Source organism: Leiobunum rupestre, chromosome 5 (genome assembly GCF_980474605.1).
Source record: "Leiobunum rupestre chromosome 5, qqLeiRupe1.1.hap1, whole genome shotgun sequence".
Lineage (NCBI taxonomy): Eukaryota > Metazoa > Arthropoda > Arachnida > Opiliones > Sclerosomatidae > Leiobunum > Leiobunum rupestre.
The window spans coordinates 74,080,810-74,098,727 of NC_143388.1; positions in this window are offsets into that span (position 1 = coordinate 74,080,810).

Consider the following 17,918-nt stretch of genomic DNA (forward strand, 5'->3'; position numbering starts at 1 on the left):
CGTGTTTTATAGCAGATCGTTAAACCTTTTAAATCAATTATTAATATGTTTCTGAATTTAAAGTTTTTAAGGTAAGACTAATTCGTTTGCATAATATAATCGCTGGCCTGGGTAGTTTTTGAGTAGAAAATAAAAATTTCAACTTATGCATTTGCTTACATTTCATAAATGACAATGCTTATTGAACGAAATAATATGGACTCCATTTAGAACGATATACTCAACTGAAATCAAAACGAGTCATAGAAATTCCATCTTTATATTTTTCATTGAAATGAGACGGGGGTGAAAGAACCAGTGGAACAATGCCCCTCCCTAGAAGTTTGCTGGGAGGGGCAACTAATGTTATGTTATTGCCCCTTCAATTTTTTGGTCGGTTGAAATCTTCAAAAGCTCAAATTCTCAATTTAAAAGCATAAAAAGCTTATGGAAGCTCAACTGTGTCTTTTCCCACCAATTTGCATAGAAGTGAAACAGTAACACATTCACACCCCTTTAAAAACTCAAAAGTATTCTCATTTTATTATTGTGGCTTTGTGCATCATAAATTCATAAACGACTCTAAAGACTAAAATACACTTCGTCTGATTACTGTTAATGCCTGGATGACATTCGCGACCGATTACTCACTCCACATCGGGGGCTAAGCTCCTAGACCCCTGTTTCATTACTCTTTGCCCCCTATAACTTCTAAAACGCCATTGAAATGAGGAGCGGAAGGGAAGGCAATATCTCCTCGAAACTTGATATTACATCATTTCTCCCTCCCCTTCATCTTAATTTTTTTCTAATTCTATTTGTTAAAACAAGTTGGCAAGCCAAAATATACCTCTCCTCGGAAGAATTGTCCTAAGTGGTATTAATTTCTCGAGATGACCCTTAAAGATATATCTCCGCAATTCAGAGTTATTTGCTTAAAATGTTATCCCAGTTCTATCCCGCCCGGTATAAAATTATAATTAAAATAATTGAGACGAAACGACCGATTTTAATTTATTCAGAAAATTATAAATTAAGTAGTTACAATAGTGAGTTAGACGTACTATAACAATGCACAATTGAATTAAACCCTTTTTACAGTACAAGTTTAGCAGTTGAATGTAATACGAAGCAAATTTTAATGAAATAAATAACTACAGAGGGTATTTGTATTTTTCTCGCTTACGAAATACAAAAGCCACACCTTTAACGCTCATTTTATGTCAAAACTCGCCCTTGATGAAGATACCGTAGAATAGCTCTTTTCGACATCTGGTAGTGGACGACTCGTAGACTTTCAGTTGACGTTGTGACACATACCGCATGAAAAAGACCAATGCCGTACAATTTCCAATAACATATATTGACTCAAAAATCCAGGAAACCAATGACTGTATTAGGAATCGTAGATATCCATTATCCACACCAAATGTGTTAACAAGAAACAAACACCTTACCATCAACCAAGCACAAAGAGCCACTTGACTAAACGCTAGCTCGAATATCAATAAACGTTCAATAAACGCCTTCGCTGTATTGCAACTATATTTAAGACGATTAGAAAACCCGTAAATAAATAACAAAAAACTAACAAAGTGAATCACCCACAGGGCTACAGGTTCTACCCTTTAACCCTCTTATCTCTGCTGACTGCGCTAAAACAAGATTTGACCTTTAAAATTTCATAGAATAACATATAGGAAAATTAATAATAATAACCCAATAGATCAGGCTTCAGAGAATCAATTAAAACACCAACACCAATAAAAAAATTAATAGCAAAAAACCAAACACCTAACCTTTGACAAAGCACAGAAAAGGCACTGGATTTTAAATATTAAACGCCAAACCAACACCACCGCAATAATACAACAGTATCACATATTTTAAGCCAATAAGAATAAACATTAATAAATTAAGAACTTTCGACCTAGTTATAATCAAACCGGAGAAGCTTGAAAATACGACGTTTACACTTTGAAGGTTCCATCAAAAATGATCCTTTCCGAAAACGTAAATATTCTCAAAACATAAATAGACAAAAATTAGTTGACAAAAAGGTTCCACCGAAAAATGAACCATTTCGCGGAAGAAGTAAATAGTTTTAAAAGAATAAAAGATAAAAAATATACAAGAGCAAAAATAAAACGTCAAATAACTCCATTCATTAAAAACACTAAACAAAAGTACCAAATTGAAATTAAGCAACTTATTAAATTAAACAAGATTAAGTCTTCATAATTTCATTCGTTAAAAAACCAGAGTAGGCCTTCATAATTTCACTCGTAAACAAATTCAAGACTTCATTAACTATTATGCTTACGATGAGTGTCTTATTTGCAGTAGATCTAAGGAGTTATAGTAGATTCTGTGGTTGAGCGCTCGACTGCCTAAGTGAACCTCCGCCTTCGGTCCGGTGTGGGCTGGTAACTGGGCTTCGGTCCAGGCTAACGGAGAGGTTCCTGGAAAACTACAGGACGGGGACGGTTAACTTTTATTCAATAGATAAAGCTCTCAAAAATATTCGTAAAACGTTTTGATAAAGTAATTTATATTTCTGTATTATTCGATTAATTTTTTGATAAATCTGTCTAATTAAACGGAAAAACGACGTTTTTTCGATAAAAAGCTCAAATTTTACGAATAATACATGTTTTTTAATAATTTTCTGAAATATTAACCGGTAAATTTCTTTGTTTACATTTTTTCCCGAAAAAAACCTATTTTATCATGGACAATGATTAACCGTCCCCGACCTCTAAGGCAAACTGTCCGCCTCGTCGGATTGAGTAGCCTGCTGTGGGCCTGCGGGCCTCCGTATGAGGGAACGGCGGACCCATTTTCCGGCCTTTTGGAGTTCCACCGGGATATCCGATGCCAGCTGTGCCGGGTTATGGGGGATGCTGTGTGCCCGTAGTTCCCCTTTAGGAGCTCGTTCCAATGGACTTGGCTCTCTGTATTCCTAGGTAGGGTGTTAGCTGGCGTTGCCAGAGCATACGCTCTTATTCCCACTGCTGTGTGCGAAGTGGGGATTTGTCCTCCCATTGCTGCACCTTCTGCTGGGTTGAGTAGCTTGCGTCGAGGGTGCGACCATCAGTAGTGGGGTACTGCTACCCATGCTGGATTTGTCACCTGTCCGGGCTTGTGGACGCCGGCGTAGGGCATAATGATGATAGACCTCCGGTGGTGTGGTTTCAATCTTACCGGTACACCGGGCTATAAATCTGATGCATGCCTAACTGAACGGCCCGGGTTCAAAACCAGGGTGGCGCATTTGTTATTAATCAATTGAGAAATCGCTAAATTTGAATTTCTTCGATGCAATAATTTAAAACTTACACGAAATCTTGTTCTATTTCAATTAAACCAAAATCGCATACTCTATTAAATACGCTTCCGAAAAAGCTGAAGGTCTAATTTTCGATGAAGCGTAATGAGTGTTGGTGGTTCTGTCAAGCAGGCGGTCCCAGGTTTGAATCCCGCCCGATGCGATCGCAAACTGATATACTAAGACGAATACCGTAAACAATTGGTGGAAATCCTGCCATTTCGACGTTGAGACGTTTACCGTAACCCTCAGCACTCGGGCCGTCTCAAAAGTCAAAAAGAAGGAGAGATAGCACCCATAACAACCGGCACGATGGTGGGCTTTAACGAAAAAAAAAGCAACCAAACGCAACGCAATCGCAAATTTATCCGTTAACGCTTACCGTAACAGGGTGGTTTTGCCAATCTTTATACTGCTAAAACGGTTTTTCGACTGCGTACGCAGTTATCCAAGAAACTGCGTACGCAATGATTACCCTTTGCCCCGAAAATGCGAACGCATTCGCAGGCCTGACAAACAGACCCACAGAGAGACAGACTGACCGTGGGAATTTTCAAACAGAAGATTTCATTTTTACCCTACCTGAATAAACAAATAAGGCACTAGCATGAGTTCCCTAGAAGAGAAAAGAAGCAATATTTTTTAATTATTTTACATTAAGTCACCTAGATCGTGTTTCTGGTCGGACTTTGGAGTCTGAACTTCAGACTTCCAAGTTCTAACAGAACCTTTGTTTTTAATGCTCCAGACGCTGATTGCCGTGATTTATCTTAATCGTTTCACGTGGGGCTTAAAGCCATATTTAAGCGTTTATATATTTGACATGCAAGTAAGTGTTAAATCTAATTGTAGAAGGCGATACATGTTAGTCCTAACTCTAGATGGCGATAATCGCGACTCGGCCTTAATGATTATAAGGGACCCCAAACACAGTTTCGCGGTAGGACCCCGAACCCATAGCTAAAATATAATTCTAAATAAATCAATGTGGTGGATTTTATTTATCTTTAACTTAATTTTAATTGCTTGTGTATTTAACTTAAATTAATACTTAACACACTGGAACCGTTTAGGAACCGGAACCAATCGGTTCTAAATTTTGAGAACCGGAACCGGTAAAGCAAAACAGTGGAACCGTTGCATCCCTACTGGATAATAATCATTTTCTTACAAGATTTTTCTTAAAATTAATATATTGTTAAAAGATATTGGTAAAAATATATTTCTTAATTTCATGGAATCATATTTCTTGTTTCAATGAAAATTTTCGACATTCGTTCGTATAATTTAAAGAGCTTTTTTGTCACTCCAACATCGTTTTGGCAACTGTCTTTAGCCTAGCGGGATAAAATAACATGGGTTTTCGATTTTTTTAATTAGAAAAAATGTTAAGGTTTTGATTCCTAAACTTTCTGGGAAAACGCCTGAGTTAATTGAATTGAAACACTCAGTATTTTGTGACTCAAAACTGACTTTTAATTTAAAAACATTTCATAGAGTAGTGCGTTATTTTGAGACGGCTCAATCAACTCTGTCCGACGAGTGGCGTTCTTTTAAGTACGGATCTGTGTTGGCAACTAGAAAATCGTCCATCGCAAATGTTCAATCTATAACTTTTCAGGTTTTGCAAACCATGTTACGAATATGGATATACGGAATTACTATTGCCATCGAGTTATTTTGCTTTGAGATTGCTTCTCACCTAATAATGATGTAAAAATTTTAATTGCACACATACTGAATATTTCAACCGATTTTCGAAAAAATATAATAATAAATGTAAAATAATGAAATGGAAGATTTTTTTAACTCGCCCGTTGAATTTGGTGCTTCATCTATGACCCGTTTTCAAGATCTTTGAACACACCTAAAAATATTAACTATTTCCTTACCCAATTATGTCTGTTTTTTTATAGACCTTAAGAAATTCGTTTTTACAAAACAATTTAAATAATTTTTACAAACATTCTCAGCGTCTCCCCCGGTTTTAAAATATTTATGCCTATCATTATCCTTTATAATAAGGAAACACAAAATCAAATTATGAATAAAATAGCCTTATAGAATTTAGAACAAACCCTTAACCCTAATTTTCAGTTGCGCTTATCATTCTTCCCGTAATAAACTGAGAGAACATTCAATTAAAAGAATCAAAAACAAAAGATCCTAGGAATTTTGGATTAAAATAAAATAATATAATACATTAAACTAGTAAAAAACCTCTACTGTACAATAAAAGTTTATTTAAAAACTGCTACGGGCGTTTCGACGCCAAAACTAGCGTAAATTTGCCTGACGACGACGCTAGTTTTGGCGTCGAAATGGCCGTAGCAGTTTTTAGTTCCACATCGAGATATACATATCGAAGTGGGACTATTGCTATGGACGGATTGTCGTTAAGTGTTGTTGTTTCTGTGTGTGTTTGTGTGTTTGTTGTGGAAAAGCGACGACACGGTAGATGGAGCTGCGAAAAATAATTTATTAATATATTTTATATTGTTGGCCTGGCCGGGGCTCGAACACAGAAAGCCGCTCGCCGCGTAATCTCTATAAAACCCCACGGCCTACCAACCTAGCCACGCCGTCTTCAATATACATTCGCTTGAAATTTTACCCTTGAACAGTTTTTTTCTGCCATTGGGGGCGGGACGAAATTTTGCGTTTACTCAAAAGCGGGGCAAGTAGATTGTGAACTAGTAGTGCCCGTAAAGGAAGGAGAGCGCTGACGGTGCAGTCTGCGGATCGGACTGAGGATTTGCGGACAGCCATATTCCGTTCTCTTTTCGAATCACATAGGCTTTTTCGCCCGTCAATTTTCTCCCTCGCCCCTGAATCGCGAAGCCCCGCTGACGGTGCGGTCTGCGGGTCGGACTGGGGATAATAAGTGTGGCACTTTCTTATCGAAACCGTGTTTGGTCAAAAGTAAGAAGTGTGGCACTTTTGTGGCACTTTCTTATCGAAACCGTGTATGGTCAGAAGTAATAAATAAGTGTGGCACTTTCTTATGGAAACCGTGTATGGTCAGAAGTAATAAATAAGTGTGACACTTTCTTATCGAAACCGTGTATGGTCAGTAGTAATAAATAAGTGTGGCACTTTCTTATTAAAGGGAGAGTGACCGAAAAAAACAGTTGGTCTCATTCGATAGAACTCTTTAACGCGCACGCAGTGCCGTTAATTTACGCCCCCTCCGACCAACCCCCTTAAAGGGAGAGTTACCGGGAAAAAAGTTGATTTCATGAGGGTGGGCGGTGGCCATTCTTTAACATAGGATGGTGAATTTTATTTCAAACAATAGGAAATCACATGGGCCCAACATATTTTTTATTAGTTTGCCCACCCGGGTCAGCTGATGGTGGGCGGCATCCACTCTTTAACTTAGGGTGGCAATTTATTTATAAAAAGATAATAAATCACGTAGCCTCATTAGCTTTTGTATTAGTTTGCCTACCTGTGTCTACTAAGGGTGTATATATTTGTCCACTCTAATACACTGATGTGGAACTAATATTACGGCGTGGGCCGACTTGTTAAATAAACTTTTGTTATAAGTAGTGGTTTTTTGTTATGTACAAGGTTGTCCTTCGACATGTTTAGTAAAATAAAATATATTAAAAATTCATAATTCGTTTAACTATTGCTTAGATGACTTAGTGAAAAAGCATTATTGAAGTCACGTTATAAATTGATATAAATAAGTTTTAAAACAAATGATTTTGACAAAGAAAACATTCCATAATAGACAAATAAATGTTTTATTTTAATCTAAAACGTAGCTAAATAAATTAATAAATGATTCAATATATAGCTGTGATATATAATATGATAGAATTTCGTAGATTTCATATTATCAAAAGTACTAAATTGATGAAACATCTACGAACTTATCATATCATTTTTATTTTTATTGTAACATAATAACAAATCGTTTGCTTAAAAATATTGTGGTTTGACTAATTTAACAATGCACCTCCACTTTTGTTCTAAAAGCAATGGCTGTTTTTTATATTGGGAAAAAAAACGTTAACTTCAACAAATTATGCGTTATATTTTGTTGTTTTTAAAAAGTAACATATTCCGTTAGATTACTTTTTCTTACAGAGAAACACGATAACTAGAAATGTAAAAACTGTCACATTTTTTCTGGTTTTGAAATTTAATTTCCAGGGCTTCTAGGGTTTTGTAGTTGAAACCGCGTCTATTTCCCGGCAAACCAACCCTTTCTCAGACGTTCGTATTGCCGACAAACACAAAACTGCTAGCCACATTTTGTATGCTTGAGATGAATCTTTAAATCTATTCTTTGTTTTTATGTGCATGAAACATTTGCCAGTTAAATGTTTCAAGCAGAGCATGTAGATATTCTGTTGATTTATCTATAAGTTAGTCAATTTTTACATTTTCAAGCCACAAAATATTTCAGTAAGTATATTAATGTAAATAAATATATGCCTATGTTTTAGAAACGCGAATTCACTGTTTTTTTTTTATGAAATAAATTTGAAAAAAAGAAACGAGAGTTTGTTCTCACTGATCTTTACCTGGCATTTTTTAAACTTCAGTAAACTTGTCAAAATATTGAAAGGATAGCGCATTTAACTATTTCGTCGTCAAAATGCGTAAATTTTAATTAAATAAGCCGTTTATTTTTAGCATCTTAAGAAAAGTGTGAGAAGTTTGGCAAAGCTGGTGGCGCCCTCTGGTAACGGGGACCTGTGGACACTCTTTCGCCCAAAAGCATATTACGTGTTTTAACGAAAGAGACGCCTCTCTATGCGAAGCGACTTTACACTGTTTCAACTTTTGCCATTAGTCGACAATATAAACATTTTAGTTGGCGATATTCAAACTAAAGTAACAGTATTTTAAAGCATTTACAATTCTAAATTACATTTATAAATCCATGCTGGTATGCGTAAGACTTGAGATCTCCGTTTTTAATGGAAAACTTTCTTCATCGGTTCTTTGTCGAAATAATAAATGCATCTAAGTTATGTTTACATGTAACTTGGCTAATGCAGAAAGCTGGGGGAAATATTTTAAAAATTTAAGTGCTTTTAGGTGGCATACTTAATGTACAACTCAAACACAAGTAAATCTTTTTAATGTATCTTCAGTACAAACTAGATTCTTTGACTGAATTTTCATTTTCAATGTGTTAGAAGTAAAGATTATTTACTGTATCACTTATGGAAAATGTCCATCTAAATTTAAAGACTCACGTTATATCTAAATAGCGTGATATTTTGGAATTTAAAAAAAATATATGACGGGTTTTAGCCATTATATTTCATTATGAATCAAAGCCACATATTTCATCTGTAACAGAAAAATCCTAATTTTATTTCATTTTCTCTCGACGCTTCATTAGACTTTCAATGCACGTCGTGCCGTTAACAAGTTCTTCAATTGCCGTGAGTTCGAACCCAATGCTCTCGATAGGTAAGTAATTTTGCAGATACAATCCCTTATATTCGTTAATTATTTGCAGATATTTACTCATTATTTAAATAGCTTAATCGTTAACATGTGCACTTATATGCAATTTTAATTTTAAAAAGTCAAAAAGCTATGAATCGTCTTGAAAGAGATTTAAAAATCATTTTTCAATTTCATTAAGAAATATTACTTTGAAGAAATTTTTTGGGGCGATAACAAATTTATTTTTATATCAACAGTATATGCAATATTCGACTTAGTGATTGCTTAGCCGATGGACTAAATTCTGTTTTAAAATTTCCTCATAGGTAATAATAAAAATTATAATTATCAGCTTTGCTAATACCCATGGTACACCCTTAGGCCCAAATCATCGAGCAACTTTTAATGTCTATAAACAGTTGGCCGGGTTATAATTCTTAGGAGGGTGGTGGTGGTTTGTCGAAAATCATATTATATTTACGAAAAAAGAAATGTATCTTAGGAAACAACTATGAAAGTTATTCCAGGTAAAATCAATCAGGTCCATACCACTCAAGTTACCGATATTTATGAAATTTGGTGAACAGGTAAAGTTATGCGTTTAACTAACCCTTGTAAAGTAAAAGTGCTTAAAATAAATTATTTTTAAGGAAGTATAATTTTTTTGCAATTTTCCTTAAATCGGTTGAGCTGTAACTATAAAATGGCTATAACTTTGGTCCTATTCATGATTGGAATAAGAATTCATTCCATACTTCAAAGATTTGGAAAATGAAGTTTCTGTTAAAACGGCTCTACAGCAAAAGAAACTAAGTTAAGTTGAGAAACGGTGAAAGGCCTCGTAATGACGTGTTAGGTTCTTATTAACCGAATATTGTACACTTATAATGACTTTTCATTATAGCTCAATCAGTTCGTGTAGTTTCTTATTGTCAAGAAACGCGTCATTAGTTTCAACCTGAACGCTTTATAAGGATTGCTTGGAACAGGAATTTCGCAAATTGTTTAGCTCTTAGATGTAGCCGCAACCCTTTATCACTTGTTTTGAAATAACTTTCAGCTAATTAATTTTAAATTTCTGAGACATATGATTTTCATAGCAGGTTTTGCCAATATTTTAGGACCTAATTACTTTTTTTTACATATACTGATTGACATTAAAATATCTGGAAGATATTTAACCTATTAGCATCTTTAAAGCAAAAATATTACTACAAATGTCCAATTAGTGGTTGAGCTAATACTAGTTGATAAATACGCAATTGCATGCCGTAACATCCGTTTACTGGATTGAACCTTCTGAGCTGGACCCAAGAATGATTGTAAGGTTTTCATAAGTGAATTTTTTTTTAAAATATTTCTAGAAACCCTTTTTTCCAAAGAGCAGTATATTTACTTTTCTCAATTCAACGAAATTCATTTATGATAATTAATTTTTTTGGGTCTGTTTTTCCTGAACATCTAACGAGTCAAATACTTTCATTGACTGCGTGTCTGGATTCCGCAGTTGTGTCGTCTGTTGAAAAAACCATCACGCGGTGAAAAAATAAATCAGCTGTAAAAGTTTATTGATGGTTCATACGTAAAAGCTTATCGGAAGCTATTATACATTTCAAGAACGTTTTTGGTTGATGATGTTTCAGTCTTCTAAAAGATTGTTTTCTATCACAAATTAGGCTTATATTACAAAAAGATGATACAAAGAAACTATCACTACAGATAATGTTATTTACAAATTCAACTTGAATCTCCGACTCCTTACGGCTATCTTGTTGCAAAATGAAGTTATTTGCATATTTTGTTTTATTAGTTGAAATTCTGTCAGAAAAGTTTCTAAATTTATTACTGTTCTAAATTTGACTGTCCTGGATATATATAAATTGATGATTGAATTGTCAGGAATAAATAATTGTTTTTTTAATGCTACGCCTTAAATTATCTAAATTTATTACTAGGCTAGCCAAGGCTTAACTATGAAGAGATCTAAATATTATTTTAATGTTTGTTATTAATAATAATAATTGTTATAACGGACTCAAAATAACAAAACTATAAGAGTACAAATCTTTCTATGTGGTCATTTTGCATTTCATGTTTTGTTCAAACGTTGGCCTTGGTGGGCGGTTCATCTATTTCTATGTTATCGTTCTAATATTTTCTATAATGTTTTTAATCCGCGTTAAGTTTTTTATATTCATTCATGAAACACGCTTTTATTGGATTGGTATAGACAACGCTTTTCAGACAATCTTCGTCACTTTTTAAAAGCCAACTGCGATACTTTGTCGGTTCCCCTAACCTGACGCCATCAATTTTTAGCTCCACATATTTATGATACTTGCAGACGCCAGTAGAATGGGTACCAGAGGATCTGCCAGTATCCCGTTTTTGGTCTTAATTTGGCAAACTTAGAAAAGGATATTTTTACACCACTAAACATTTGATGAAGTTCCTTTAAATTGCGTAAAATAAATCTTTTCTGCTTGTGTACTCTTCGTCCAAATTCACGGACGCTTTTACAATCACTCTCGCCTGGAAGGTTTCAACAACTGCATTACTCATTGTCATATACATTGTTCACAGGTTCCGCTATATTCGGAAATATTTTTCCACCAGCTTATCACGTAGTTTGTGGCTCCAAATTATTTCTGTATCTTGGATGCACTCCCTTCTTGGAGCAGTTCAGTTAAAACTTAAATTTTGTCGCTTCTATTTTCCGATGTATGAAATTTGTGTTTTAGTTAGTAAAACATTAGATCCAAGTCATTTGGTTCCGTTTTCAGGTTTTCATCTTCCTCAGAACCTTTCTCGAATACCTCCTCAATAGATTTTGATTTCTTAGAACGGTAACTCTTCAGCTTCATAAGAATTTTCTTCTTCACATGCAAGAACTGGCATTTTAGGTGAATTAAAAATAGGTTCTACCATGATAAGGTCATCCAATATGGAAACTGTTCCTTGAGAATCAGCAGTGAAGTTTGATGGCGTTTGATCAATATCAGTGTCTTCAAAACCAGTTGCCGGATCCATATGAATTATTACCGTTCGGAAGTTTGTGCAAAGTTTCATTCAAGGCAGTCACCCCGCTTCGATTTCTAGTTATTTTGATTGATAATGTAGATCTCATAGGGGTTTTTATCTTTATCTTGTGTTTCTTAGTGGGTCATATAGTATAAGTAGTATTTATCCAAATTATGTAAATAAGAGTTTATATGAAGCTAACAAATATTCCCACCTTTTTGGCCACTTCTGATGCTTATCGACAAAGTTTCCTCTGTAATAAAATCTGATCTTCCTAAGTATTTCATTACTAAACTTTGATTGGTTTCTTCACCCTGTTCTTTGACTTTAAAAGAAACTTTATCGTGTAGTTCACTAAAATAACAATTGCCATTATTATTTAGAGTGAAGTCCTTCCCATTTAACTATTTAAACTAACTTTTGCAAAAAAAACGAATTTTGATGGCAAAATAAATTGTTAATAGCTCGTACCGATAGGTATTCGAGCAAACAAAAAGACGCGAAACTCGGACCAAATAGATCTTAGAGTGAAAAATTAAATTAATGAAAATAGGCAGAAATTCCAACGGTTTAGGGCTAAGATTTATTATCCCTTTTAATAATGGACTAATCTACTTATTCGCAAATTTTATCAATAAGATTTGATACCTTGATTTTCGTTTATTACAGAAACTGGCAATAATGGAAAACAACATTACTTTAAGTGTGGCAATGCAAAAGGTAAAATAATAATAGGGAATTTAGAATTAGCCATATAATTAACTGTCCTTTCCAAACGGCTTCAATAAAAATAATAACTAGTTGTGATATCCCAGCGGAGCACTACAGGGTAGATCCCCTGAAAGGAAATTAGGTGTTTCAGCCCTTACCTGCTTAACTAAGATACTTCCACTAGATACTTGGTCGCTTGGTAAAGCACACTGAGTTTCCATTTGAAGTCACATTTTTAACAAAGAAAGAAGATAAGAGAACTTAAGAATAAATGGCTACTCGTTTTCCCTTATATCACGATGCAAGAATCGTAAATTAAGTACGCATTGTATTAAACTGATATAAGTTTAATAAAATACAAAATTTATTTTGGTTCCGTTAACAACCTACATTATTTCTGATTTATAACTGTTTTTTACGAAGGAGCTTTAAAATATCAGGTTTAATATTATAACAATTTTTGTTATTTTACTTTCAGTTTTACTTCGTTAATTGTATACTAAACAAAAGCAACCAGTGGTTCTGCGAAGATATAAATTTCGTCATGTCGTTTAAGAAAACCAAGTAAACCTAACCGATTTGCTATATTTCAAGTTTAATTTGCTTTTGATGGTCTTCTTTATTTAAGACCTAACAAATTTCGTTTCAGATTCAATTTTAAATATATCATCGTCGATTCGTTTGAAGTAAGTGGTTTGAATAAATGATAACGAGGCTTTATTTCGTTTATTTTACGATAATAACTAATAATTTATTACTATTAATAATTGGCTTTAATAACCTGAGAAAAGTATTATATAATTTGCATTGTAAAGTACGTACTACAATAATTTAAATAATTGTTTGAAGTTAAATTTTTGAAACAATTCGCAAAGATAAATAAATTATCAGTTTTTCACAAAATTTAAAATGTTTAATTCATTAATTTTTACATAAAGCGGGTGTTTACAGATAATCATTTGAAAAATGCAATACGTTTTTAAGCTGTATTTTAAATAAAATATCCAGTTTCCCACCAACTTAGAGAGTATATTAGGGCTGTGCAAAGTATTCGTCATTATTTAATTTGACCAATTATAAGGTCATTTTGAGGCTTAACTATTTGCACTGACAAAACGAATTCTAGTTATTAAAATTCTAGAATACCAGAAAGTGAACTTTGAAAATCGACAATTCTAGTTAATAATACTTTGAAAATTTCCCAACTCTATATCTTGCAGTTTCTGAAAAATTGCTCAATCAGAGCAATTAAAAAAACTCTGTATAAACTGATCTCCTTTTCTCATTAAAAATCAGAGAGTCAAACATCTTTTTGCTAAAATAATACGAACAATATTATTTTATTTGTAAATAATAAAAATTTGGGCTCAAGTGACCTTATCTTCCCTGAAGTAAGTCTTCTGTTCTGATAAGCAGGATATAAATCATATTTTAGATTCGAATAAAGTAAAAGGTAATTTATTATTTTAAGTCTTAATGCAAATTAGTGTCTCAAACAGTTCATTCTAGAAAATTTTTTATGAACTGATTTATATACGATTTTTTTTTGTGTTATAAAATCAATAAAAAGATAAGATATCGTACTTGGAAATACATCGTTAAGTCGAAATTGCACTTGATAATGATTTTTGAATCGCCCAAATTGGATTAACCACTTGAAGTGGTTGAATGGTCCATTTCTTGAAATGGAACACTCATCTGACACCAAGAGTATATAAGGAAATCTTTGGTTACGTCAGGCAGTTACCGAAGTCAAATCTACTTTTTATATCAGTATTACAAAGAATGCCCAAACGGTCATCCATAAAAAAAAGATTAATTGATTTAAAAGTAACTCGTGAGGGGGAATTCACTTGTCTCTTTTGGAAATCTGCCTTTGGGACCATTATTTAAAATCTTAATATATTTTTTGCAAAACAATGCATTTGGCTATGAGTTAGTGAAAAATGGGTTTTTTCAAATCTAAAAAACGGAAATTTAAAAAATTTGTCATTGAATTTCTCTAAATTATTAAAAGAAAGGTTTGGTACAATATATTAATAAAATAAAATTTATTGTTAGAATCAAGACATTTTTCTTCGTCCTGTGTTCTACGACTATGATTTTATTTCGTATCTACCAAAAAATACAAATCTTTCTTTTTGGCCGATAAAAGAAGTTGAAGAATATTGGCCATTATCGCGTGAATGTACAGTGCTTCACAGTTCACTTGACCAGCTTTTCAATGTGTTCACTACTGGGGTAAGATATAATAACCAGATTCTATCAGATCTTAAGTAATTAGATACTTGACAACTGGTGAATATTCGCATTAATTATCAACTTTAAAGTAAGTTAAATAACAAAACTTAAAAATAATATAAAATATTTATGTGACCTTTCGGCTTCGTTAATAAGCCTACCTTCAAATCGAAGTAGCAAATGAGCTTTCGCCAATTACAGCCGCCTTTGGTTCGAACATGACGGGGCACCAGCTCATCAGCCGCTTAGTTGCCTCAGCAATAGATTGGAAGAAATGTTCCCGTTCAATGACCTTTAAGATCCCTAGACAGAGCTCTCCGTTTATCTTTCACAATGTTTCAAAAAGCTAACAATTTGGCAAAAATTACAAAATGTTCCATTCTCAATAAATTTTGAGATTAAGAAGTAATATAGAGTGGGTAATTTAGCGGTGACCACTAGCGGCAAAGTTAACTTCCCTAAACACAGGATTTTCATTATGGTCCTTCGAGAGATCTTAGTGAATTTACAACGTCAAAAACATTTCAGTCCTAAGGTAACAGCAGTTATAAATTGATTAATGATTGAAAAAAAAACAATTTTTAGCAGGTTTACAGGCGATTAATTCCAAAAGACGCACGTGGATAATTATAATTTTTCTAACGTTTATTAGTTATAGTTACACTTAGTTCATTTAATATTTTAAATTTCCTTGTGACGTACTAGTAGTCAGCGAAGGGTTGTCAATAGACGGGTATTTGCATGAAATTTGAAAGGTTTTACCAGCCATGGCTTTAGAATTTAAAATAAAATAAAATTACGTAATAAAAAGACTGGATCCTCGGCTTGAAAAGGGACCACGGTCCGAAAGCTCGCCCATGTAAATAAAAATATATAAATTTTAGCCATGAAGTATCCAGTCTTTTTATTACGTAATTTTATTTTATTTTAAGTTCTATTGTTAAGTTATCGAAATACACTATTTAATTTCCTTATTATTTATAATTTTTTCTCAGATAAGAACTGATACTAGATTAGAACTGTTTTAAGTAGCTCAGCTACTAAGAAAAATATAGTAATAAAAACTCGCGTGTGTAAATAGCTTAAAATTTATCGACCAAGACCAATTTATAGCATAAAAGTGTAATAAATTAAATGAAATTCTTCTATTACCGCTCTCTTGTTTAAGAATAGTCTTTCGTTAAAAAGATAAAACAAGTTTACTAATATTAAAACCATTTTCAAATGAATGTGAGGTTCGAAAGCTTTAACGCCGCCGTCACACGCAACTTCAACCCCCCAGGTATTATATACTTAACACTGAATAATATGACACTCTTATTTAGTATAAATAGAGACGGATAGCTGTAGAAGATCGTCCCTAGAACTATTTGGAGTGTAAAGTAAAGAAAGAAAAACCAAAGAAACGGTTTTGCACAGAATGACGGCGGAAGTATAATTCAACCTTTTATCGGAGAAAGCCATTGAGGTAGAACCGAAGCTCGAACAAACCTTACCGAAATAAGGTAGACAATTGCGTGGTAATATACATAAATGTTGCACGGGTGTAGTGTGGACCTTCCCTCTCAGACTCACCACTACTGTTTAGATGACTGAGAAATTTGTGTTGCCATGAACTATGTAATCGCGATAAGTAAGCTTGATTACGTATACAGTTTAAGTACGTTTTTAAGGCAAGAATTTAGTAAATGTATGATGGATCATAGTATTTGTACCGCTCAAAATTGGTTTCAAATAAAAGCTACCTGTTGAATTATAATTGTGTCATTCATAAGAATGGATATCAACTTGCAAGATCCTTTTAAAGGTCTGATCACTGGCGTTTTTCTTCGCTTACCTTTTTAAATATAAAGATCCGTGAATTTCACCCCCAGAAATAATAGTATGGTGTAAGGAGGAAATAACTTAAGCTTCGCACTTTGTTTTCAAACAAATGTTTGTGAAGTGTAGTCAGCCAGATTTATTATATTGGCACATTACTGAATTGGTTATAAATTTGGTGCTGACTGGCTTGATTCCAGGGATTGTAGGCGTAGATTCTCTATTGTGAATATTAAAGGGGGGGGTGCCAGCGGAAACTTTCAGGGTACCGGTTCGCGATAAGCCAAGAAAAACAGGAGGTATACAGGAAAACAAAGATAATTGTTCAGTAAACGGTCTAATGCAATACCTCATTCGTTTATTTTAAAAAGATGTTTAGCAATAACAAATTAGCCAATCAATCTTTGGGCTTTCTTTGTTTTTTTTGATGAATCTTATTTTCTGAAACAGCGAAATCAAGATAAGCGGGTTTTCTTGGAGAAATCTTTCAGCCACGAATACAGTGGCTTAAAATTTATCAATTTGCATAAAAATTTTGACCCATCAAACCATCTTGAAACGCTGTACTAAATCCAAAGATGCTTATGTAACAGATTTTATTGCACGCGTTCTCTCCACCGCTGAACTTCCCGGGGACTGAAAACGTGCCGTTGCCCAAGGCTGGTTCTTTAGACGACCTGATAATTTGGTGGCTTCCAATCATCTGAAAACTCAAAATGTATCACACAGGCTCAGTATTGGTTTCGGTGTGGTTAGAGCACGAAGTCGCAAATAATATCGAGTGTTGATTTTTAGAATGGGAGGCTTTTTGCCCATTACCGTGACTGCTCCTCAAGTGAACATTATTTTTGTTGATTTCAGTCGTTGGACCCTGTCTGCCCATCAACGTATTCTTACTTAACTATGTAGCAACGGAGTAACTCTATTGTGGGTAGCCCTCTATCTTTAAATGCGAGAATTTCACGTTGTTTGGCCATGAAATGAATCTGTATAGTATCTTATTTCTTTCTGGTGTAGCCCGGGGGAATTTGTACTTTGCATTTTAAGATAGCGACGTTAGGTCTGGGGCTATCTCTTAGTTTTCTTTTACCCACACGACTTCAGTCGGTCTTAGGCATTTCCTTTCTCAGTGACCACGACACTTTTCCATTTGACTTAATTGGTATAAACTTTGTCCTATAGCTCCTGCTGGCAGCTACTAAAAAATTCCAGGCCCTCAGCTTTCCTCGCCCTCGTCCAGCCCTCTTTGCATACGTGGAAGATAGAAGGCGGGCGTAGCACTTGCACCGAGTTCGAATAACTCGTATCTATTCTCACTTCGACATTATTAACGTCCTAGCCTCACCAAAACTGTTTCCCACGCCTATATAACACTTGCCTTCCTTTGTCGGCATCT